The sequence below is a fragment of the Bos indicus x Bos taurus genome, chromosome 27 (genome assembly GCF_003369695.1).
Source record: "Bos indicus x Bos taurus breed Angus x Brahman F1 hybrid chromosome 27, Bos_hybrid_MaternalHap_v2.0, whole genome shotgun sequence".
Lineage (NCBI taxonomy): Eukaryota > Metazoa > Chordata > Mammalia > Artiodactyla > Bovidae > Bos > Bos indicus x Bos taurus.
In genome coordinates this window covers 35,399,648-35,425,059 of record NC_040102.1, presented here as the reverse complement: position 1 = coordinate 35,425,059, position 25,412 = coordinate 35,399,648, and the positions used below count along the sequence as shown (strand labels likewise).

The window sequence follows — 25,412 nt, the reverse complement described above, 5'->3', positions numbered from 1 at the left end:
CCACCGCCGGAGGGCGGTCCAGCCTCGAGGCACCCTTGTTCGCTTGTGAATGGTGGGCCCACAACGGTGCGGCTTGATCTGAGTCCCACTCGTAGTCCTGGGGAGAAACCCTGCTCCCCAGATTCTGCCCACCAGGAGGTGTTAGGTCTGAGGGCCTGCTAGGAAGCAGCGTCCCTGTGGGAGAAGCGATGTGCTTGGTCTCAAACTTCCTTCCTGCTTTGGTGCAGGCAGCTCCTATTTGCATATTCCACAACATTGGCCAGGTGTGTCCTCCGACCTGCCAGGCCCTCAGAAGCTGCCGGCTTGGGACTGATCTTCCATCTCCCTGAGTCTCTCTGACCTCCAACCTAGACCCCCTAGTTGGGAGGTTCGAGTCTGGTCCTGGCCGCATGGGGATGTTCAGGCAGGGCTCCTCGAGGATACCCGGTCCCCAGGACAGCCTTCCCGCCGAGATGTGAATGTGTCCATTCTCTGGCTCCACTAATCACGTTCACTCTTTAATTCTTGTCTCCTTTAACCTCCGCAAGGGCTTCTCGCCCACCTTCTTTCCATAGCTATTTCGGGTGGGAGATGTTATTGCTGAAGCTTTACTCACAACGCTTTAAAAAAAAAAAAAAGCTGGTTGACTCTTTTTTTCTTGGTCAGGATACAGTCAGCCTTCTCCTCTGCACATGTTGCCTGGCAGTAAACAAAACAAGCTTGCAACCCCGCAAAGGAGAACGCCTTTGTGTTTGGGAGCCTGGAGAGGATGCTGAACTTTTATTGGCTGTTGAGGCATCCTTGGCCTGAGACCTTCTCCTCTGTGGTCTGTCTGGGGCAGAGAGAGCCCACAGAGGCGACATCTAGCAGGTGGGGGATTTTGAAAGGGGAGGGGGTGGCTTTGGTTTTCAGGAAGGCAGTAATAACAACGGAACATGGCCTTGGAGTCGCAGGAGTGTTTAGAACCGGGGACAGGGAGTGAGATTGCGGGTCCCCTCTGCCGATGCTGATCTGCTAGATCTCTGTCGTGATAGAGGACAGTCAAAGTAAGGCTTTGAAACCCGGCTCGGAGTGGTGACTCATGCGGAGCTAGAAGGCAGGATGGGGGAGGGAGCACGGTGAGCCGCACCGTACAAGTGGGACACGCTGGGAACACTGGCTTTCCCGCTCCCCCTCCTCTCCTCCTCCTTCGTCTTTCTTGTAGTTCCCTATTTGGAACAAAGATCATTAAAATAACAACTTAAGGCTAAAAAGAGCATAATGGGAGCTAAAGAATAATTGACGGCACGCAAAACACCACCACTGCAACTTCACCTTGGATGGCGCCCCGTGAAACCCAGGATCCAGCCGCTCTGCCGTGCCATGCCATCCAGTTCGGAGAATCGCCGGCTGCTGTTGGGCTGGCTGGTTCCTTGTGAAGCCAGGCGCCTGTCTGTGTCTGAAGGGACTGATTAGTGTTCAGGAAATTAAATTTGTCACTTGTCATTTCATCAGACGTGGTAGCTTGGTCCCGGACCCTGGAGAAGCACCATCCACAGGGCCCTGCCCAACTGGCCAGCCAGGATGACTCCTCCTTTAACCACTGTGCCGTGAAAGGGTCGCCTCTGTCTGCTTTCACAAGCCAGACAAAGTCCCTTCCTTACTTTTCGGCTCCTTTTCCCTGTTCTTCATTTCCTCATCAACACATCAGTAAATAATCTCTTTGCCAACCTGCTTTGATCTTGTCATTTTGTGCCAATTGTGCTCTTAAAGAACACTATCCCCTGAAATAGGATAGAAAACATGAAAATTTTGATCAGAGACGAACCTTCGAGTCTTCTCTCTTAAAATTTAATATTGCGATGTCAGGGGGTGGGGGCTTATTGTGTTAGGTGTATTTGTAAACACAGTGGAAATGTCTTCTTTTCTTCCTCCGGTAGATGTGTGAACTCCCAGTAATCCTGGGGAGCATGGGGGTGTGATTCTGGAGGTGGGAAAGAGTCTGGAGCAGCCTCTGAGGGTGGACAGGCTGGAGTATGATGCTTCTGCTTATTCAAGATACGGTGAAGGCTGTTTTGAAATCTAGGCTCTGAGATGCATTCACTCTACTCTGTGCTTTGCCCTCTACATTCTCCACTTGGAAACATTTTGTAGCCAGATTATTAGTAAGTGGTTCACCTGCTTCCCCTTTCCATACTCTCAGTGGCCCCCGCCCACCTCCCACCTTGGGAGGGACTTCACAGGGCAGCAAGTGGATACCTGAATCATCTTACTTCATCCTGATGTGTGCCTGTCTTTTCTTCCTTCCCTTCTGGTTCTTCCTTGCTGTCACTTAAGGGCACCTTAGAGATTGAGATTTAATATTAGACACCATCCTTATCGCACGTCTGAGACCTGAGACCGTGTGCCGGAGGGAGTCAGGAATTCTGGAATGCACCTGGGGTCTGGCCCCAGGGGGAGCTCTGTGTTCAGGTCTGGACCTCACCCGGGCACCGAGGGTGGTGCAGAAACCCTGCATGAGGGCAGGGGCACACATCTTCTGGATGCACACTGACGCCCGCTTGATGCAGCCCCCGCCTTTGCAATGCTGAGCCCCAGCCCCCCTTAGCCTCTCATACGCGCTCAAGTCTGACCTTGGAAAACCTGCCTGCGGTGGCGTTTGTTTGTTAATCTTCTATTCTTTGTTTTGTTCTCTTCTCACCCCTAAATGTCTCTATCAAGAGCCTGGATGGAATTGACTTATTCCTACTAAAGTGTGAACCGTTAACAGTGTTGCACACACACTTTCAGGGATGTTTGCGTTCTCCATGGGATTCAAAGTGGAGTTTCTTTGTTAAGGGAGGTGAGTTTGGATCGGGAATGTCTGAGTAGCTGTGGCGCTTTGCTTGCCCGTTAAGGCTCCGTTCGTTCTGCTCTTACCCACGTTGAGGTCGCGCTGCGGTCCCCTAGAGCATTGTGCCGGCAGGGTTTGAGGGTCTAGCAGGTGAGGCTTGATCCCTCAGATCTGACCTTGAGCACTGAATCTATTTGCCTTTTCTGACTTTCACATAAAACCTGGGACTTGGGCTGTGTTCTCAGCCACCCTTTTTCTGCTCCGACCTTCTCTCAGGGTTTTGCCGCCCGTGTCCAATGTCCGTCCAGGGATGTAGCGGTTCTCAGAGGACTTGGGTTTACCGAGCTGCTCCGCCGCGAGCCGCCGCGCTCGGCTATGTGTCCTGAGCTGGAGTCCCGCCGTGAAGGCAGGTTGGAACAGTGGATGTTGTACCAGAAGGAAAACAGGCTGAGGGGTGATGTAATAACCGAGTTGGGTTTAGGAGGGGATGTTATATGGAGGATGGCGACCAGCTGTTCTCCATCTCCAGTAAGGACTGAACGAGAGAAAATAGACAGAAATTGCAGCAGATGGACTTAGATTAGGTATGAGAAGAATTTTCCATCAGCCAGAGTTGTTAAAAAGGGAAGGTTTGGAGCCTCTGTGATGATCTTTAGGAAACGGATGAGCGGGGAATTCAGCTGGGGGAGCAGGTGGGGGGCTCTCAGGGCGTGGGGACAGGCTGGGGCCGTCTAGTGTAGGGCTCCTGGCCCGTTCCTGATAAGGGTCCTGTTTGTTTTTTTTTTTTAAATTTCACCGAGACCTCACCTGTGCTCTGGGGCATCAAAGGGATGGAGAATCAGAGTCCCAGGAATGGAGGCAGGACACCCCGCTGCTGTCCTGCTGCTGCAAGGGGGGAAGACTCGATCAGGCTTGAGGACCTCATCTCAAGTCCAGCTTTTTGTTTCCAGATGTGTTGCCCAAGGTCTGGAGAGGTGGCCCAAGGCCTGGAGAGGTGACCTGACTGGGAGACCCGGGACCAGAATCAAGGTCCTCCATCCCAAGCCTGTAGCTCAATTTTTTTTTTTCTTGCTTCCCAATTGAAGGGGCTGCTTCCTTTTCCTGGGCTGCTGTCTTCTATCCAAATGGCAGAGGCAGGGAGCCCTGCAGTTAGCATTGGTCATGGATTGCCCATCACGGATGCCTTGGAACTGACTCTAGCTTCCCTGGTTTACATGACTGATGCTGTGGTCTCCATCATTGGAAGAGAAGGGGCGTCTGCAAGTCCAGGGTTGGCAGGATGTGAGCCAGACCCGGGGGATAAAAAGGGGGATTGGGTAGAGCTGTGGAGACCAGGAAGAGAGAGAGGAAGGAAAATAAAGGATGATTTAGTCTGCTGGTTACCAAGACAAGAGTCTTGAGATGTCTAGCTCTAACTCCTCATTGGATAAATGAAATAAAACAGGTCCACAGCACACGTGGGCTCTGGACAAGACATTTCACCAGTTACCTTCACCTGGCAAAACGGAATTTTGAATTTCATGCATCTCATTTCTAAGAGAAGCTTCTACAACAAGGGGCTGAAATTCTACCTTCCTTCTGGCCAGATCTGATTCATTTCTGGGCAGATCCACCTCCTGGGTGCTTGGAGGCCCAGGGCAGGGTGTGCACTTTGGCAGAGGCTGCTGTGTCAGGGTCTAGAAGCTGGCACCCCGGGGGCCCGGGGATGGGAGAGGATGTGGAGGGATGCTCTCGAGGCCTGGGGACCAACACAGAGGCTGGGCCTCTGGAGAAACAGGCAGAGGCCATGGACAGCTTCGCCCTGTGGTGCTTTGAGCCACGTGGGCAGTAAGATAAATTGGCAAAATGAACATCACCAAATAAATACATAATTAGGGGAAAAACTGGGAAAAAGGGAGAAAACACAGAGGCTGGTGCTGGGCTAGCTAGGGGTGAGTGCCTGGTGGGGAAGGTGGACAGCCATAGGTCAAGACCCAGAAGCAGAAAGTAGCGGGGCACTGGTGCCCCGGGGGTCACACTGGGTGTGACTCCGTCTGAGCACACGAAGGATTCTTTGGGGGTGTTGGAGGAGGGGATACGGGTGCTCCCAGGTAGTGGGGGGCCAGGGGGCCACCCTCGGGTACGAAAGGGTTTTAGGCAAGACAAGGCAGTCACAATTGCCTTTAGGGAAAATGAGATGGGAGTGGAGAGTGGAGGGAGGTGAGGTTGGGGAGGGGTGAGCATAAGATGTGGAAGCCAGTTCCGAAGCCATTTGTTGCTGTCTAGTGGAGAAAGGATGAGGGTCTGGAGGAAGAAGTCTAAGAAGACAAGGGATGGCCTCACAGGGTGACTTTCTGGCTTCATGAGTTCCACGAGGTCAGGCATAAATGAAGAGGAGTTATTCATCCCCGGAGAAGAGGCAAAGGTAGGTGAGAGGCAGGGTGCCCCTCACTGAAGGCAGGATGAGAGCAAATGGGCTTAAACAACAGGAAAAGAATGTAAGCTAGATGTTATCATTAATGCCTTAATGGAGGGGATTGCTCAACACAGGGGCAGAGTCATCAAAGGAGGCTGTGGGCTAATTCTGTTCTTTGTATAGTATTAGCAAATCATCCTGTCCTCTGTTGCAAGAGTGGGCAGAGGATGTGAAGAGATCATTCATACACAAAGAAGCAGAAATGTCCAGAAAACGATACAAAAACATTCGACCTCCCTCATCATTAAAATATGAAATTAAAAACGAGATATTATTACCCAACTAGCAGATGAGCAAAAATGAAAACGGATATCAGTGCCATTAAGAGTGTTGGCAAATGGACCTTTTCAGACATAGCTGGTGGGAAGATAATTTGCAAACACAAGAGACATGTCTGAAAAATATGCCCTTTGAACCAGTTAGCAATTCCTCTTCCGGAATTTCTCCTAAGAAAATCATCCGAGCTGTGCAGAATAGATCTAATCAAGGAGATTCCTTTCAGTGTTGTTCATTACAACAAAACATCGTGGGGGAGGGGGGGTTGGTTAAACCTAATATGGTGTATCCATTGAGGAAGCAATTAAAATGACATTGAATAATATACAAGGATACGGGAAAGTGCTAACCATATATATTAAGTAAATAAAGGTTTAAAAGCAAACAGAGTATAAATGCATTTTGGTAAAAAAAAAAAGTGTACAGTCATGAAAAAATAGAATGGATGCAAATATATGGAGGGGTTAACAGTGGTTCTCTTTGGGTTTTAGGAAACACCTGATTTTTAAACTTTGTTCAACTTGTCTTTATTTCCCAAATTTCCTACAGGAAATGTGCTATTTTGCAAATCAAAAAAACTCGAAGTCAGTTCCTCAAACCACGAAGGTTTAAGCAGTGACTGTACATGTAGCAGTGGATCAGCTCCCATGTTCTCACTGAAAAGCATCTCACGAGTAGGAATAGTGATGTCAGATCCGTGTGCCCAGGTCAGATCAGTGTGCCCAAACCAAACCGCCTGTGGTCCTGCACGCCCGTCGGGGCTGAGCATCAAGGGGGCAGGGTCTCCGGGCAGGGCGCTGGGACCCAGGGCTGTGGCGTGTTGCTGCTTCCTCCCTGCCTCACCCCCAGCTCCCGTCTGCAGGGGTCAGACCAGTCCTAGCCTTTCAGGAGGCCTGGTAACAGGCATCATGCACCTCTGTGGATGTTGCAGGTTGAGATGCTGAGGCTCAGAGAGACCAAGACTTGCCAGACTCACCAAGCTAGAGCATGGGAGAGCCGGGTCATGGGAAATGTGGATGTCAGAGCCTGTCCAGCTGGGCCATTGAGCCGGGCTCTGGGTGCCGTGGAGTCAGTTGGCACCTCTCCACCAGGAAGGGTGGAGCCGTCCTTCCCTCCTTCTGGGAAGCTGTGCCTTTTGCCTGATTCCCTTATTGATTAAGACCCAGTGCACGCCCTGACAGCTCTCATCCTCAGAGCAGGGACTCTGGGTACCCAAGGCTCTCCAGAGGCCACCTCCGGCTTCTGCCTCCTGGGGTCCGGTTTGTCGCTGCTTTTCTGAGATGTCTTCACCTGCCGATGTGCTTTCCTTTGTTGCTTCCGCTCCGGGCAGGCTGGGCGCCCAGCTCCCAGTGCAGCTCACAGCTGGACGGCTGTGTGATGTGTGCCCAGCCACGCGGGGGGCTCTGGGGTGACTTGGCTCAGTGGGGGTGCCAGCTGTGATGCTCACCTCCTTGGGGCTTCCTTGGGCTTAATTGGAAAAGTGGCTAGGCTGCTGGAGAGTCGGCAGGGTGAGGAGGGGTGTGGGCCTGCGGCTGATTTGCCGCTCTATTTATTTTAATAGAAACGTGTGTGTGTGTGTGTGTGTGTGTGTGTGTGGTGTTCTGTGTTCACAAGCCTTGGAGGTGGATGGGGAAGCAATTGATAGCTGGAGAGTCAAAGCCATGCTCCCCAGGTTGTATGGCAGCAGACAGAAGGGCCAGCATGGAAAGAGCCTGCAAATATATATACCACCTTGACCTGGAAGCCAGCAGGGCTTCTTGCTGGCCTGAGTGTCCTGGGCCACAGACGACGGGTGGGCAGAGCATCCTGTGTCCTGGAGACCCTGGAGTGGTTAACAGCGGCATAGGTGAGATGACTTCAGGTCCATGGTGGGTTCACATGAGACGTAACTCAAGGCTGGGGTGTAGGTGCCAAGAGAGTGGGTGTCAGTGGGGGTGTGAGACGTCACAGGGGGCTCAGGAGACGGAGCCCTGAGTCCTAAGCACGGAAGTGTGAGGACGACTTGGACGGAAGGAGGGACATCCTCGTGTGAACGGTGGTCTCGAGCCCAGAGCCAGTGTGGGTGTCGAGGCTGCTGAGAAACCCGGGGTTCCAGGCTGTGCTGGGTTCTCAGAAAACCCTTCTGTTTTCACCAGCTGGGGCCAAGGTGCTGTTCCAGGAGGGTGGGGAGGCAAGGGTGGAGGGTTGGGGGTTCTCACGGGGATTCACTGTCTTGCCGCCTCTTGCTTTTGTTTCCGTTGATGTGAAACTGTCCTGTGGGATTTCTGGGAGGAGAGGGAAAGGGGTTAGGATGGTCCCATCCTGCCCACTCTCCCCAACTGCCGGACCTCAGGGTTTTCAGAATATGTGAAGAGGAGGGAAAAGTTATGAGACAAAAAGACAAAGGGGAAAAAAAAAAAAACAAAACGGGAGCAGATGAGGGAATAGGTTGGAACTCAAGAAGGATGCTTGGAGATGAGGGAGTGACTTTCAGCTCACCCCAAACTTTAAGCATGACCTCTCTTTACAGAGTGGACCTTTAAATGTGATGTGATGAAGATGAGAAAATTCAAGGAGTCTGAGACCACCCTTTACAGTTGTCCCTCAGTATCCACAGGGGTTGGGTTTCAGGATCCTCGGGATACCAAACTTCATGGATGCCCAAGTCCCTTGCAATCTTCCCTCCCCGGCCTCCGTATCCAGGGATGAACCTGCGGATACAGAAGGCTGACTGTATTTTCAATTGTTAAAACATTTACGCACCACCCTCCTTTTGCAGAGAGGACACTGAGACCTGGCCTGGTTAAGGCTCAGCAGGTAACACGGCTGGATTCCAAGCCTGGTGCGTTGTCTGCCGTGACTCCCCATCCGGCTCACCCCTCTTGGGTCTGGGTAACCTGGATGCCTGCAGGGCAGACCGAGGAGGCCCTGTTGGGATCTGGCACCATCTGCCTCCAGAGCAGCCTCCTGGCTTCCGGGGGTTCTTCAGAGGGATTTGGGGGAGCAGCTGGCGGGCAGTCGCCTTGTCCTCAGGGACTGGCTTGCTTCAGAACGTTCCCTGGGACAGGTCAGTGGGGGGATGCCACTGGCTCATGCTCGGAGAACTCAGTGCTGTGGTCCTTTCTGATCTCTCCATGACAGAAGCTACGTGCTCCTTTCCCCAACCTTCTGCTTCCTCCCAAGGAAATGGGAGCATCTGAAATGTCATATGTCTACTTGTTCATTGCCCCAAATACTGAGAATTGACAAGCGCAGGTCTCCAAGTTGAGAATTCAGAGTGGGCAAAACTGACCAGCTAGCTCCCTGTCCTCTCGAAGCTTCTATCTGGTGGGGGCAACAGATGGTAAACAAGGGAGTGAGTATGTAGTAAGGTGGGTCAGTGCAATGGGAGAATGGAAGTGGAGCCAGGGGGTGGGGGTGGGGGAGGCCGGGCCCAGGGGTGTCTTTGTAATTAAGCTACACTGAAGCAGAGACAGAGCGCAGAGGAGAGGGTCTAGGTGGAGGCTTGGGAGGAACTGTCCACCCAGCAGGGGTCCTGAGGCTGGAGACGCGAGGTGTCAGGGGTAGCACTGGGACCAGGGTGCTGGTCCTCCAACCCCTGGGAAGTTTTGAGCAGAGGACTGACATGGTTTAGATGGAAACGGATCACTCCGGCCGCCTTGTGTGTGGCAATGTTGAAAGCACCTCCAGGAGGGCTGCATGGAGGCAGTGATCCTGGCAAGGGTGGGGGTGCCTTGGATTTGGGTGGGAACAACAGAGGGGTTACTGGGCCATTTCTGCATACATTTTGAAAGTGGAACCAACAAGACTTGCTGATGTGTTGAACGTGGGGTTTGAGAGAAAAGAGGGGTGGTAGAATGACTTCCCAGGTTTTTGGTGTGAGATGGGAAGGCTTTCGGGAGGAGCAAACTCAGGGGAGAAACAAGAAGTGAGGATTTTGTTTGGGAAGGATGCCGGGCCATCCAAATGAAAAGTCCACCAGTCAGCAGGGTGATGGGTCTGGAGTTCAGAGAAGAGTTTTCTATGCTGAAGAAGAATCTCGGCAGTTGTCAGTGTCTTAATAAAATTGAAAGTGTGGGACCAAATGGGATCACCTGGAGAGTGAGTGTGGATGGAGAAGCTCTGAAGTCTGAGCCTGGAACTCCATGGTATTCAGGGGTCTGGGGAAGGAATTGGTCAACTTTTTCTTACAGGACCACATAGTAAATATTTCGGACTTTCCTGCAATGGCTCAACTCTGCCTTTGTAACACAGAAGCAGCCGCAGACAATGCATGAGCATGTGTGTGTGTGTGTTCACTTTATTTACAACAGCAGGCAGCAGCCCGAGGGCCACGTTTGCTGCCCCTGAATCTGGGCTGTGAAGATGAACCTGGCCTAGGAGACTGAGAGGGAGCAGCCCCCAGGGGCGGAGAAGAGGGGGACCCCAGAAGGAATGTGTCCTCAGAGACAAAGGGGAGTGTTCTCACAGGGAGGGAGTCAAAGTGCTGATGTCAGAGGAGGGTGGAGAACCAAAACTGGCCACTGGGATGCTGTGGGGACGGAGCAGAGCGAGTTGGAGGAGAGGTGCTGTGTGGGGCTGGGGGTTTCTCGCTTGCTCGGGTAGACAACTTCATGGAGGAATGTGGTGTGAAGGGTGCAGAGACGTGAATGGTTAAGTGTAGGGCTGTTTGGTCAAAGGAAGCCTTTTCCCTCTAACATGGGAAGGGTACCAGGATGTCTGTGCTGATGGAGATGGTCCAGTGGGGAGAGCAGAGGTGATATGGGAGAGGAGGCCCTGCTGGGCGATGGCCTGGGGGAGGAGTCGGGGTGCAGAGTGCAGCACCGGGCGTGGCCTTCGCTGGAGGCCGAGAGAGGACAGGCAGTCATCCTCAGAGGCACCGGGTGGGGGTTTGGAGGAGCTGGGGGTGGCGGGGACCTGGGGGATCATCCAGGGAGCTCACTCCGGTAGCTTCGTTTTCTCTGTGGCTTGGATCAGGAGCTGTAGCAGAGGAGGGGAGAGACCTTGGCCTGAGGTCTACAGAGAAAGACGCCCCCCTGCGCCCAGAGGGAGTGGACAGGAGACAGTGACCGAGAGAGGTTGAGTCTCTAAATCAGAAGGAGGTTTCTGCCGACGCTCCCACCGTAAGAGGGATCAGGTACCTTCTCAAGAGTTATGGACTGAATGAATGAGGCCAAGACGAAGGTGTGGATTGAGAGTCCTCAAGACCTAGTCTCAGATGCCTCCAGGCCTGGAGCTGTCTACCCAGGTGGCTCTTGTATGACTGTATTCTTTAAAAATTGAGATGTAATTGATGAATGAAATTATATGTTTCAGGCATATAGTGTAATAATTTAGTATTTCTAGGTATTGTGAAATGACCATCACAGTAAGTCTAGATAACATCCATCACCACTCGTAGCTAACCTTTTTTTGGGGTACAATTTCATTTTGAAGAAATGGAATGGCTTCCCTGGAGTTGTGACAATCCTCAAAATCAGACAGTTGTGGGAGGTGCCAAGAACCCCTTGGCCAGAGATGAAAGAGAGTTGAAAGGTGCTTCCTGCACATTTTCCCCTCTCCTCCTAAAGCTTTTGTGGGTTTTTTTTTTTTTTTTTGAGACTTCCTAGTTTTTTTCCTCCATCTTCTGATAAAGCAGGAGGGAGATGGGAATGAATGGAAGAAGATTCCTCTCTCTAGTTTTTGCTTTAAGATGCATTGTTCTAGGGGAGAGAGGGAACCAACCCAGGTCACCTGATCTGGACATGGTGTTGGCTCAGGGTAGGCCGAGCTCTGGGTGTTTCCCGTTGTGTGTGTGTGTGTGTGTGTGGGTGGGTGGGGGGTGGTCTATGAGTCACATCCCACTCTTTGCAGACCCCACGGACTGTAGCCTTCCAGGCTTCCCTGTCCATGGAATTCTCCAGGCAAAAATACTGAAGTGGGTGGCCATTTCCCTCTCCAGGGGATCTTCCTGACTCAGGGATTGAACCTGGGTCTCCTGCATTGCAAGCAGATTCTTTACTGTCTGAGCCACCAGGAAAGCCTGTTAGGAGAGGGATTTCAGCCTTCCCCGCAGTTTGGGAAGAGGGAGATGCTGATATAACTGTGAAGACAAAGAGCATCATCTTCGTTCTCCTTAGGTGTCAGTCGGAAGAGAGATAGGCAAGCAGCCCAGGCAAGAGGTGGGATTGCAGGATGATCTGCAACTTTGGCAAAGTGAACAGTCCAGGTTCACAAACCAACAGGGGACCAGGGTGGAGAACTTGACCCAGACAGCGCTGTGGGGCTGAGGAGGGTCACAGCAGTGGGAGGGAGGCGGGTTTGCTCAGGGAGCTTTAGAAAGGGGACCTCCTTCACTGTCAACACGGCGGGGAAAGGCGTGGCCTCCAACGAAACCAAGGGCGGACAGGATGTGTGACTGGCCCTGAGCTTTGATCTTGTCTGTTTCTCTGACAGGGGCCTCTTCTTGGGTGGCAAAGGGTCCAAGATGTTGTGCTCACTTAGGGGATGTGGTCCTTTGTGGGGGTGATAAAGGCAGGAAGGAGTGTGGTTCAGGGCTCATCCAGGAAGAAAGATCTCCCGTCTTTTCTCCAGATCTTATTCCTGGAGGTCTATTTGAGATAAAGTAGAGGAGCTGGACGGAGAAGGCGATGGCACCCCACTCCAGTACTCTTGCCTGGAAAATCCATGGATGGAGGAGCCTGGTGGGCTGCAGTCCACGGGGTTGCTAAAAGTCGGACACGACTGAGCAACTTCACTTTCACTTTTCACTTTCATGCATTGGAGAAGGAAATGGCAACCCACTCCAGTGTTCTTGCCTGAAGTATCCCAGGGATGGGGGAGCCTGGTGGGCTGCTGTCTACGGGGTCACACAGAGTCGGATACAACTGAAGTGACTTCGCAGCAGCAGCAGCAGAGGAGCTGGAAACATGGAGGCTTAGGGACCCCAAGGCGTCTCTGCAGACCCAACTCACATCGTCCCTGTGGCTGTTCCACACTTTAGTTTCTCCTGGTACCTGTGTGACCTCCTGGTACCCACATTGGAGCTTTCTTGTACGGATTCAGTGGAGTGTGAGCTGTAGCACATCAAACACAGCACTGTAATGCATCGAGGGCTCCAGGATGTCTGGGGAGTTATACAAAGTGATGATGGTCGTGGGAGTAGGTCTGTCTCTAAGCAGAAGCCAGGGGGGCCAGGGTAATGGACTGTGTTCAGGAAACACCAGGTGACAGATTCCAGGTGATTCCACTGCCGAGATCCTAGAGTGTTAGCGAAAAGGTCGGAATACCTGTTTGGGGATTTCAAAGCTCAAGCTCTTTCTCCCAGATACTGCTGGACAGGGTACCAGAGAAGAACCATGTAGCATTGCAAATTGTGCAGTGCCTTCGAAAAATAACCCTGGGCAGGAAACTCTGAAAAGCTGCAAGAACTGTAATATTGAGAGAGATTTGAGGGAAGCAAAAACCCCTGCAATGCTTAGAACAGCAGGAGCATGGATTTCTCATCCTAATCAAGTGATTGGTGGGAAAATCCTATCCATCTCCCTAACCTGAGCTGAATCAAGCAAACGATCGCTGTGAGTTGCAGAGTGAGCTCTGAGGCGGGTGTGAGGCTGGTTTATGATCCTGCAGAACTTTTCTGCAGCATGAATTCCTGGGCGAGCAGGTGACTTCAAAGGAGAAAATCTCCCCCATCCCGCTGGCCTTCCTTCCAGCTGCCAGTGCAGGCTCCTGGTAGGGTGGAAGCGTGTCCCCTGCCTGCCCAGGGCAGAGCCTCCTGGCTCCCAGCCTTTGAGGCTTTTCTGCCCATGGAGGGAGTCTGGCACACATTTCCCTGGGCCTCTGAGGAGTGGCCCTGGTGGGCAGATGCTGTCTTGACTGTGAACTTGAACGCCATGGAGGAGGAGCTATCTGGTCAAGAGATATTCCTATCCCTGTGAGGAGAGACATAGTGGTTCCTCCCTCTGCCTCCTGCAAAGAAAGGAAAAAATGGTCCAGGAGAATCGGCCCTTGTGGAAGAGCTGTGCTTACAGGCTGGGCTAGGGTTTGGGTGCTACAGAGTTGACCCTTCTTTGACTGGGAAAGGATATTTCTCACTCGAGGTTCAGTTCAGTTCCAGGGCATTCTGACTGACCTCATGAGGGCTCAGGTGAAGTCAGTTTACAGTCTTGTTAATGTAGAGAGGAGACCCTGTGTCATCCTTGAGTTGGGGGGAGACAGGGGCCTGGGTTGGGCTGAGGCTCCAAAAGCTGAGGGTGTGAATCTTCACACAAGCATGGAGTGTCAAAACATCCGAAATGCTGAGGGCTGTTTTTCTATATACACACACACAGAATAAATTTACTCCAGTTCTGAGAAAAAGAAATACAGGGGCTACAAACACATGAAAAACAGTTTGACTCCATGAATACAGCATAATAGAATAGTCAGATGGGTGGGCTTTGGGCTCTGACCCTGGCTCTGAAGAAGGCTGTCTTTGTGGAAGTCACTTAATTGGGCCTCAGCGTCCCCCTCTGTAGAGTGAGGTTGAGGGAGCCTGTCTTCCACGGATGCGGTGTGAGGGTAAGGGGAGGCATTCAAGTCGAGCCCTGACTGCCAATACAGTACGTTCCCTACATACGAACCTCTAGGTTACAAGCTCTCAGAGAAGTGAGTGTGTGTTTGCACGTCCAGGCGTGTGCGTTCGCTCCCGCGTCTGCTGTACGTTGTCATGTGTGTGCGTTTCCTACAAGTGGTTGTGCTTTTGTGTACTTTCCTGTGTAGACTACAGTGGTACGGTATCTTTATTTTAAGTCCAGGATTTCTGGAAGCAAGTGTAAAGGCAGCAGTGTATAGCCGATTCTGTTAGTTGGGTACTTTGTGGACTTACGAACAAATTGGACTTATGAACTGGCTTTTGGAACAGACCTCATTCATATGTAGGGGACTTACTATAATAACAACAATAAAAATGCTAATTAAAATGGCAATGAGATGCGCTTTTTTTCAGCTATAAAATTACTAAAGTTTCAAAATGACATTGCTCGGTGTCACGGAGGTATAGTAGATTGTCTAAGTCCTGCTGATAGAACTATAATTGGCACAATCTTTCTGGAAAGCATGATTTTGGGGGAGGGTATTTTCATACTTTTGATTTACTTCTAGGAGTCTATACAAAGGAAATAATCAGAAATTTGGGGATTTATTAATTTGATAATTATTATAATTATCATAGAAATAATAAAAGTTATAGTAAGAACATGAGCTCCAGTAACCCGAGGGGACCAGGTCCTAGCCCTGTTTCAGAAGTCTTTCCTTGTGGACCAGATCTGATGTGGTTTTCCTGGAAGCTTGTAGATGGCTCTGCATGTATCCTCTGCTAATCAGAAATAGGTGTGCACAAAATTGTTCAGTGCGATGCTATTTATCTTTCTGAAAACACTGGACTCAACTTCTCCCACTAGCAGGGAGCTAGTTAAGTGAATAAAGACACATCCATACAATGCAGTCATAGGCAGTCACATAAAAATATTTGAAGAATGAAAATGACAGGAGATAATCCTGATGAAGCTGTATGTTAAATATCTTCCAAACTGGCTAATGAAATGTGTGTGTATGTGTATATATATATGAAGACATGAATAAAATATACCAAAATGCTGAGACAGTCTTTCTGCATGGTGAGATTATGGATGATATTTGTTTTCCTCTTAATGTTTTTTTCCTACAGTTTCCAAATGTCTTACAGTGAGCCTTTATTAATTTTTATCATAGAAATAATAAAAGTTACAGTAAGAACATGAGCTCCAGTAACCCGAGGGGACCAGGTCCTAGCCCTGTTTCAGAAGGATTTCCTTGTGGACCAGATCTGATGTGATTTCCCTGGAAGCTTGTAGATGGCTCTGCATGGATCCCCTGCTAACCCCTGGCCCATCAACATGGACCAAACAAATGTTTTGGGGACAGAAAGAAACATTTTGGAACAAAGAGGCAGGGGTGGGTATGTGATGAAGACAGTGAGAAGCACAGTGGGGAGCTATTCCCTGAAACCCAACAGCTTCTGAGAAGCCACAGACACAGTGGCAGCCAGTGTCTTTAGTCACTGCCAAAAAGCCATGACCGGCCTGGGACAGGCTGCCCTCTTGCCTGGCCATTGCCACCAGGAAGCCAGGAAGAGGTGTCTGCAAAGACGCGGAGCTGCCTCTTTATCGGTGATGGGACAGGGGATGATGGGAACTGAGACCCCAGGAGGGATGCAGGCAAACACTTGCAGAGGCAGTGAGTCCAGGGCGCCAGTGGCTCCCAGGACACAGCTGTCCTCAAGCTGGTCATGTTACAGGGTCTCACCTGCTGGTCTGTGCATGCTGGGGAATGGGCCACACGAACGGGGTAGTTGTAGATTCTGTAACTTATGAAATATACCAATGGAGCTGGCTGTTTAACAGAAGCGATGCTTTTATTCAACAAATGCCTTTTGAATGTAACCTGCCTGGTCTCAGGCTAGGTGCTGGGCGTTCCCCAGGTGAATAAAGCCTTTGAGGAGCTTACTCTTTTTCTGCACATTGGACGACCAACTTAGTTCTGGTTTGTATTTCAAAAATCTGGATTTTTTTTTTGAATATTGGTTTTGCTTAAAGTAGGACATCGTTGCTTTCGGTCTGTGAAATATTGTAGAAATAGTGATTTTTTTCCCTTTTAGTACAGATGTCCCAAGTGTTATGTAAGTTTAAATATTTTTCTTTAATTCATCCTTAAGACAGCTCTGGGAGATGGGAGCAGGGAGGCAGTGTTGCCTGCCTTCAAGTGTGGAGCGGAGGATGGTTTGGACTTGAACTGTGGCAGTACTGAGAACCTTCCGGAATAGCTCTGGACTCAGTTCAGGGGTGTTGCCTCTCATGATCGAGTCGATGGCCACTGGCCACTTGGAGGGCCTTCACTGAGGAGGCGCTGGGTTTTCAGCCTTTGGAAAACCATTCATTCATTCCCTTCACAACTTCTTGAAATGTGAAAAACACAATGGCTATTGTGTTATTCTTTCATTACACTAGGTGCCAGAATCCGGTTCCCTGAGATCCTCAGAGGCACGGATTATGTTTAGCAAATGTAAATTGTATCTTTTGTAAAGATGCAGCCTTCCACGTGTAATATGTTGTGACTTAGGTTCTTCCTCTCTGCTTTGGAATGAGCCCAGATGTTTTGCTTCTTTTAAAGATCTGACATGACCATGGCCGGCTCTATAAATAGTACCAAACATCAGCTATAATGCTGGTGTGAGGCTGATTTTTTTTTTCCCTGCCACCCACTGAAAGTCTTGGGAGAAAATTCTTTCTCCACACACACACACATTTGAAGTTATATTTAGACAGAAGTAGAAAGCTTAACTGTGTTCAGACACGTATGGGTGTTTGCTTCTTTTGTTTTTTTTAGGAATTAGGTGACACGGAGTTAAAGACATTTCAACAATAACAGAAAACAAAAGGACTTCCCAAATATCTACTCTGTACAAGCACAGCATTAAATTAAATCAGTTCCTGGCATCAGAACGCACAGTCCAGCAAGAGGGCAGCTTTATAAGAAACTAATTGTACCACCAGGTTCCCTGGGCAAAAAATGCGAAGAGATACCTTTTATAAACTCCTGGGGACTTCTCTCAGCTGCACAGAGGCTTTCTCACAGCTGTATTAGTTTGCCAGCACGATGATAACAGAGGGTCACAGACTGAGTGGCTTGAACCAGAGACATGCACCGTTTCCAGGCTCTGTGGGCTGGAAGTCCAAGTTCGAGTTCAAGGTGGTGGCAAGGTTGCTTCCTCCCATGGCTGTGAGGGATAGATCTGTTTGGACCTCTGTCCTTGGCTTGTAGAGGCCACCATCCTCCCTGGGGCTCTTCACACTGTCGGTGTGTCTGGCATTGTGTCCAAATATCCCCTTTCATAAGGACACTATTTTTCTTAGATTAGAAACCACCCTCATGGCCTCATTTCGGTGTGATTGCCTCTGTTCATGCTCTTCTTTCCAAGCAAGGTCATGTTCTGAGGGCCTGGAGTTAGGATCTTATTTGAGTTTGTTACAGGGGTGGGTTTAGCACCATTGAATCCTGACAACAGTCTTTTTATCTTGGGCAATAACTTGCCTTAAGCCATCCCAGAAAACCAGATTGAGAATATGTCCCCTCACTAAGGAGTGAATTTCCACAATTCACATTATTTTCTTTTTTTTTTTAGTGTTTATTTTTATTTATTTGGCTGCACAAGATCCTAATTGTGTGTGGCATGTGGAATCTAGTTCCCTGACCAGGGACTGAACCTCGGCCTCCTGCATGGGGAGCTTGGACTCTTAGACCGTGCACCACCAGGGAACTCCAGAACATTACTTTTGAATTTGACCCCATGAACCACATCCTGTTTCCTGGCGCCAAACCCAATTCCTCTTCTGTGAAACAGTGGAGAACGCTCAGCGCACCACCCCCACCCCCACTGGGTCTAGGGGCTTAGAAGTTGTCTTCACGGACAAGACACATCCCTCTTCTCTGTCCCACAGATGTTTTGGCCTCTTCATGGTGCAGAACTCTCCCATTGCAGCCTGACCCTTAGCTCCTACAGGGAGGGAAAGCCTTGGCAGGTGGGTGGCGGGGGGCAGGGGGCTGTCCTGGTCCAGGTGGGGGCACAGGAGGCCAGTCAACACATCCTGCATCCTTCCTTCTCCACCGTGGCCTGATCAGCCCCAGGTCCTGTGGGCAGAACTTGTGCGGTCCAGGGAACAGGTAGAGCAGAGGGCCAGCATTCAGCCCCAGCCTGGCTGCATCCGTAGCTGAAGTCTTGACTCTGCCACTTCTCAGCCACTCCTCCCTGCCCAGGGAAGACACTGCACACCGCTCACATCACCCTCTTTGCCCACTCTGCTTCAGAACTTGGAAATCCCATAGGAAATAACGGGTATTTTCATTGCCCATGGGAGACGGCCAGCACCAGTAAGCTGACCTCCAACTCTCTTCAGACGCACGCTTATTCATTTCTTTTTAGCCAGTGGGCTGCCAGCCCCAACAGGTTAGGCTCTTTTGAATACTTTTTAGACATAAGCTCCTCAGCTGCCTCTTTTCACCCTCTGCCCTTGTCCCAGACACGTTCAGGGTGATGTTTGGGTCCGCCCCTCCGAGCACGCTGCAACTTACATCCACAGCCATCACGGGAGGGGCTGATGCTGGGCTGGAAAAGACCAACGCAGGGAGTGTAGATACATCTGGACGAGAGGTTTAACGTGGGCTCTGGGCAGGAGGGAGCCAGGGGTCCATTAATGCTTGTTCAGTAGGAGACTGGGATTCCTCTGGGGAAGGTTAAGAATCTGAAGCCCAGGAACAGAGCCTGGTTTGACACAGAAATAAGACTTTAGCTTCTCTCCCAGCCATCCTAGTCCCTCCCTTAGAGGCTGGGAAGTTGTATTGGCCAGTTCTAACTTGGCACTGGTATATTTAATGCTTCGAGGGCAAGTGGGTCTGAGGTCTTTATCTTGGTTCTTCCGTCTGCTCTGCTCTTGACATGCCGAGCAGTGCAGATGGAAAATCCTGGGGGAAAATGGCTAGAGAGGAAGCAATTCTCTCCTCCTGAGTTATGAACAGAGATACCACCAGCTTCTCCAGCCTTGCTCTCTGAGATAAGCCTGGTCTGAAGCCACATCCGCTGTAGCCCAGTCCAGTGCATTCAGGCTTCGAGTTAAGGAAAGGCGGTGGGCCACTGATTGCACAAAAGTGCCCACAGAAAAGTTTCCAGAGCCAAGAACCATTCATGTGCAAAAGTGGAACCTTCTGCAAATTGTATGTAAATGAGGTAGGCTCAGCTGGCTTGGAGAGGGCAACAAATGACACCTGTAAAGAGGACTTATGTAGTTTTTCATCTGGGACGAGAGTGAAGGCAAAGCACAGGAAAGACACGCTTGTTAGCTTGGGGGGAGTTCTTCTCTGGGGGGGCAACCGGGGAACTGGCCCCCGACTGTAAGATTGGAGCAGGTGTATCATTCCAGCTTGTCTGTTCTTGTCGTTTAGTCACTAAGTCATGTCTGACTCTTGCAACCCCACGGACTGTAGCCCACCAGGTTCCTCTGTCCAGGGGATTCCCAGGCAAGAATACTGGAGTGGGTTGCCATTTCCTTTTCTAGGGGATCTTCCCGACTGAGGGATTGAACCCCAGTCTCCAGAATGGGCATGCAGATTCTTTACCACTGGGCCACCTGGGAAGCCCAGGTATCATCCCAGATATGAAGCAGAAAACTGTTAAGGAAGATGCTGAAGTTTGCTCCCACCCCGAGGTCTTCTCTGTGTACCTTGTGCTCATTCCTTCAAAAACAAACCAGCAATAAGCCTGTACCATTCACTCTCCTTATCTTCAGGTGGGCCCAGAATGTATCTCTCAGTCCTTCAGAGGTTCTTTTCTTCCATAGAGTGCTGAGAGATGATGATCTTAGCTGTGGACATGTCAGGCACACTCATATAGATCCTGCACCAAGTCAGACTGCTTCTTGGTCCAGAAGAACAGCCAAACACAGACACGCTGTGCATACCTCCTACTTATTCAGAAGAGTGCCGATGCCACAGAAGAGACCTGAATGTCCCTTATGATGTAGACTTGGAGACAACACACGTCAGATGACCAGAGGACGGGGAAGGTGCAGTGGGGTACAGGAGGGTGCCATGAATGTGCAGAGGAGCGGATGATCATTGGTGGAGGTCAGAGCAGGTGGCAAGTGCAAGGGCAAGAAGGTCAAACCAGGGACAGTTAGTCTAGGAGGTTAAAGAGGGGGAAGGATCAGTTGGTGGCCACCAGTTTGTGAAGTAGGTATGCATGGCAAATAGTCTCAGTTTGTGTTTCTATAAAACAGAAGTGGCTGAAGGGAAGCCCTCCCTCTAGCTCATCACAGAATCCTTACAACCCTCATCCTCAGAGTCCTCTCCTGGATCTCACAGCTGTGGCTTTGTTACAGAGCAGAGTCAATTACGATTCCATGTTGGATCTATTTTGTTTAACCTTGCTTCCCATTGCTTTGGTTCCCTAAAAGAATACTGTCCATACACAATGACCTGCCTCAGGGAACCCTACTCCTCTGCCTGAATATTAAATGAAATGCCTTTGTTCAGGACCTTGTCCACCTGTGGAAGAAATTGACACATCCCCTTCCTGAGGCCAGCCATTCTAGGAGTTATTTTCAAGATTAATGGCCTTTTGACTTTACTTCCCCACCCCTGTTTCTGATCTATAAAGAACCTGGCATCCAGACCCCGATAAGATGGTTATTTTGAGACATTAGTCTGCCATCTTCTTGGTCAGCCTGCCTTCCTCTCCTGGATTATTAGTCTGCTGTGCAGACTAAGCAGGCAGAGTAAGCCTGGGCTTGGTTACGGCTCCGGTGCACCCAAGTCAGTGTTCCCTGCCCGCTGCTTGCCTTGTACCTGATAGAACCACCTCTCATCTCAGCAGTCCCTTCACTGGCTTAAGACATACCATTCTCCTCCACCTTAGGCCCTCCCACAGCTCTGCAGGTTCAAATCCTTCCCAGCCTTCAGTGAGATGTCATGTCCTCTGTGGAACTTGCCCTGATCTTCTCCTGTTCCTGGCTCTAAGGGATGCTCGGAGTCACTTATATGTACTTTCCTTAATTATTCCCTACAATTTAGTAGTAAAATATTGATTGAGGAGTTACTATGTACTAAGCAGTACTCTCTGCACCTTAGATAAGTCAATGAATAAATCAAAGACTTCTGCTGTTGCTGCATTAGTGTTCTAGTTAGGGAAAGCAGATAGTGAATAAAATGTTAATACATAAATAAATCATAAAGTATTAGAAGATGTTAATGGTTATGGAAAAAAGGAAAAAGAGAGTGGAAGAAGGGGAGTTGGGAAGGCTGATGTGAGGGGAGAGTATTGGGTTGTAATTTTTAAGAAGGTGGTCTTTAGATAGGCCTCCTGTGGAGGGTGATATCTGTGTGGAAGGTTACATCTGTGCAAAGGCTTGTGCAAAGGCTCTGAGGTGATAGTGCAATCTGGGAACAAGGAGGCCAGTGTGGTTGTAATAGAGTGAGAAGTGGAGAGAACAGGAAATAAAATCAGAGAAATGATGGGGGGTGGGGTGGGGTTTGTAGGCCATCTTAAGGACCGAGGGAGACAAGGAAGATTTTGAGCCACAGAGTGATCTGATAAGATTTATTTTCTCAAAGAATCGAGCTGGAAGCTGTGTTGACAACAGAGGGAAGAAGGTGGACACAGAAGACCAAACCAGAGGCTCCTGGCTGGTCCAGGTGGCCTGGGCTGGCATGGAACTGATGAAACGTGGTCAGACTGTGTATGTGTTTTGAATTTTATTATCAATGAAAAGGTTGTGATAGAGAGGGCAAGGAATGAAGGATGCATGTGAAGATTTTGGCCTGAACAATTGCAAGGCTGCAGCGTCCATCACCAGGGATGAGAAAGGCTGGGATTGAAGGAGTGCGGTGGCGGGTTGGCTCGCTTAAGTGAGGGGCTTTGAGTTGGTCCTCGTTGGACTGGAAACTACTTGGAAGGAGGCTCGCCTTGGCATTGTCCATCTTGGCTGTCTCTTTTGGGACTCAGGAGTTATCAATCACTGATAGATGGACTCTATTTCAGAAACTGTTCTGGTCGCAAAGAATTCCTGTGTTGGGAAGACACTGGTTGACTTCCGGTGACTGTTCAGGTCAAATCTGTCCATCTGCTGCCGGTCCAGCTGGGCATTTTGCTTCTTCATCATCACCCAAAGGTTCAGTGACGGGTCTCCTGTGGAGTGGAGTTGTTTGCTGAGGGTTTGATTTTGGGTGGGTTGATCTCCTGAGCCACCAGGACATTTGATAGAAGCAGAGAACCTTTTCTTGGAGCTAATCTTTTCTTTCCTTAGTCATTATCACACCTAATGAAGATGATTAATTGGTGTTAATTGGCATGCCGATGGAGTGTGAGTTCTACTACAAATTAAATGTTCCTTTGGATTCTGGAAGCTAGAGTGGGAGATAGGGAGGCAGGAAGGGCTTTCTCTGTGACCCCAGGCTTCAGAGAGTTCTGGTTAGATTAGCTTTCCCACTTGGTTGGCAGAGAGATCTGGCTGAAAATTTACTCATGGGGGCTGCTTAGTTAAAGTAGACCCAGTGGGGTTGTCCCAGTAATGGGAATGGGTTGATGTTGAACCTGACTGTATCTGTGTCATCTCAAGAGGGGACTCTTCATGCCACAGATGCTTAAGGAACATCTACTCAGTACCAGCCACCAGGCCAGAAGAAAGGATGCCTGCTATACGCCACCTGTTGTTAACGCCCCGTCAACCAGAAGAGACAGATGTGAAAGCAACCAGAGGTCAAGTTGGGGCTTGGAAGAGAGGTCTGTTGCCCAGCTGGACCTGGAGGGGTTTTCTAGAGATGACGGTGTTGAGTTGTATGGGTAAGAATGTGAGTTGTATGGATAAGGATGTGCGGTACTTCTCCCAGATAAAGCAGGAAGGCCGATTCTGGCAGTTAGGACCAGCATGATATGGGAGGTGACCCTGAAGAGACATGGATCAGCCGTGAAGACCCTTATAAGGAGTCGACTTTAAGCCATAAGGAACAGTTAGATAGTAAAGATTTTCAAGTAGAAGAAGGATATAAGTTAATGACCGGGTCCTGGACTCTAGAGTGGCATGAAAGATTGGAAAGATGGGATTGTGGAGTCAGAGAGACAAAACGCTTTCACCATAGTCCTGGCAGGAAGTGGTGGTGGCCAGAATTAGGACCATAGTGATGGAGACTGATGGAGAGGAATCTGTACCTTTCTGCACCCAGATTACTGATGACTTTAAAAACTACTGTGTAGCGATGATGAAGGGCTTTCCTGGTGGCTCAGCGGTAAAGAACCCACCTGCAATGCAGGAGCTGTAGGAGACGTGGGTATGATCCCTGAGTTGAGAAGATCCCCTGGAGGAGAGTATGGTAAGACACTCTGGTGTTCTTGCCTGGAGAATCCCCCCTCTTGCCTGCAGGGTTACAGTCCATAGGGTTGCAAAGAGTCAGACAGGACTGAAGTGACTTAGCAAGCCCTCATGCGCAATGATGATGATGGCTTTTATAAGACACTTTCCTCCCTTAATCCTTCCGTCCGCTCTCTGGAAGGTGGGCACTGTTAGGAGCTCATCCTGTAAGTGAGAGAAACAGGCCAGGATTTAAATAAGCTGCCCAGCCTCTCACACAGCCAGGGGTCCGGCTGCCCTTCACCATGCGCGGTGACTGCCTCCGGGGTTGGGAAGAGCATCTCATCTCATGGATGAAGAGACTGAGGAAGAGAGACAGCTCTTTGGGGGACTGAGGGGAGGGAAGAGGCCAGCCTGGTTTTGGGGACCCTCATATCTAGGGGGCTTTGGAAACACTGCCTGTGGGTCCACATATTCCTGTAGCATCTGGGGTGGAAGCTGGTGAACAGAGGTGTGTGGGTGTGGGCGTCTGTGGAAAAGGGCCTTCTATGTGAGAAAGTGCAGTTCAGGTCCCAGCCGCATCCCCTTTGCTGAGTCTGCAGTGGGAGCCGAGGTTGGTGGTGAGAACAGAGTGCCCCCATGCCCCCCACTCCCCCACCCCGCCCCGTGTGCCTGGCGTCCCCAATTTACACTGACCACCACCATCCCATCCTCACAGCCCCGGGGTGAAAGCTCAGGCGGTCTAGTGGAACTGAGATTGTCTAAAACAGCTAAAATGGGAGAGAGAGGCGGGAGGACGCCTGATCTCTTAAAGGTCCTGCTTTCCTGACTGCGGTGAAGGTGAACTGCTGGAAGGCTTCTGCGGCTCCCTTGCAGGTGGTGGCGGGGTCTTTCTTTGACCGAATTCTGTGTGTTTGCGTCTTCCAGAGGCAGAGGGCTGTCCTTGGCTGTGTCCCTGGATGGCTTGGCTTTCTCCTCACAGGTCAGGCGGGTAAGGAAACAACCTCTTGAGGAGAAAGCCTTCCGTCTAGAGCGGGCCCCTGGGGCTTCTCTGTAAAATGAAGGACTTGACTCTTCAAGGACGGGTGAATATTTGGGGGTCTCTGCCTCCCCCCTCCCCCACAGCTAAGGGCCATGTTCCTTGACTCTGTTTGGGACCCCACCCTGCTTCAGGCCATCCGGGAGCTACTGTGGAGCTGGGAACATCACCCGGTCACCGGGAAAGGTCGTAGCAACAGCTTCTGGCGACTTATTTTCATCTTGGATCATGTTCTAAAATAGCTTTATTTCTGAGAGCCATTAAGCACTGATAAGTAGGCATTTGGGTCGACAGAAAACAAATAAGGAGCAACATTAACATTATCTTTTCTGTGCACATGTGCCCGTGTGTCCAGGGAGGGCTGGCTGGGGCCTGGCTGGCCCGTCAGGTGACTCTGGGCGGTTTCCCTGGTGGGCCAGTGGCAGCTCGTCCCTGCACACTGCGGCTGCCCCCTTTGTCATCCCGAAGGCTTCTTCATCCAAATCTCTTTGTCACCTTCTGTGGAGGTTTTTTTTTAACCTCTCAGTGCTTTAGAGACTGAGGCTTATTGGTACTGACGGCCCCTGATTATGTAAAATCCTGGAGGCCACAGTTTCTGCTGTGCTGGTCCAAGGAGAGTTCAGCTGGCTGGCCCCTGTCGTTGGCTCCGGTGGCTTGGGCTCTGAGGGCCGCATGAAATGGCAAATCCCCCCCTTCAATTGTAAAACAGTCCACAGAAGCTCAAGATGGGCAAAATCCCCTTCGCTCCTCTCCCCATGCCCCGAACCCAGCAGTGGCCCCTATCCTCAAATGCAAGGCCAGTTCTCTGACCGTAGTCTTCTCATTTTTAAGCACAGGGGTGTTGCCCTATGAGATGGGGCCAGGGTTTGCCTTCCCAGGAGGAGGGCTTTGAGGACACTCGGGAGCAGTTAGCAGGTTGTACAGGGGCCTCCTTGTCCAGGGCGGGAGGGCTTGGCAAGGGGGAGACTGGATGGGGAT

At 50.4% G+C, this 25,412-nt stretch overlaps 1 protein-coding gene across 1 annotated transcript in view; it reads left to right on the top strand.

The window, feature by feature from the left end:
• Positions 1–25,412, top strand: part of ZMAT4 (zinc finger matrin-type 4) — a 376,717-nt gene that overhangs the window by 1,136 nt on the left and 350,169 nt on the right. The window lies entirely within an intron of this gene.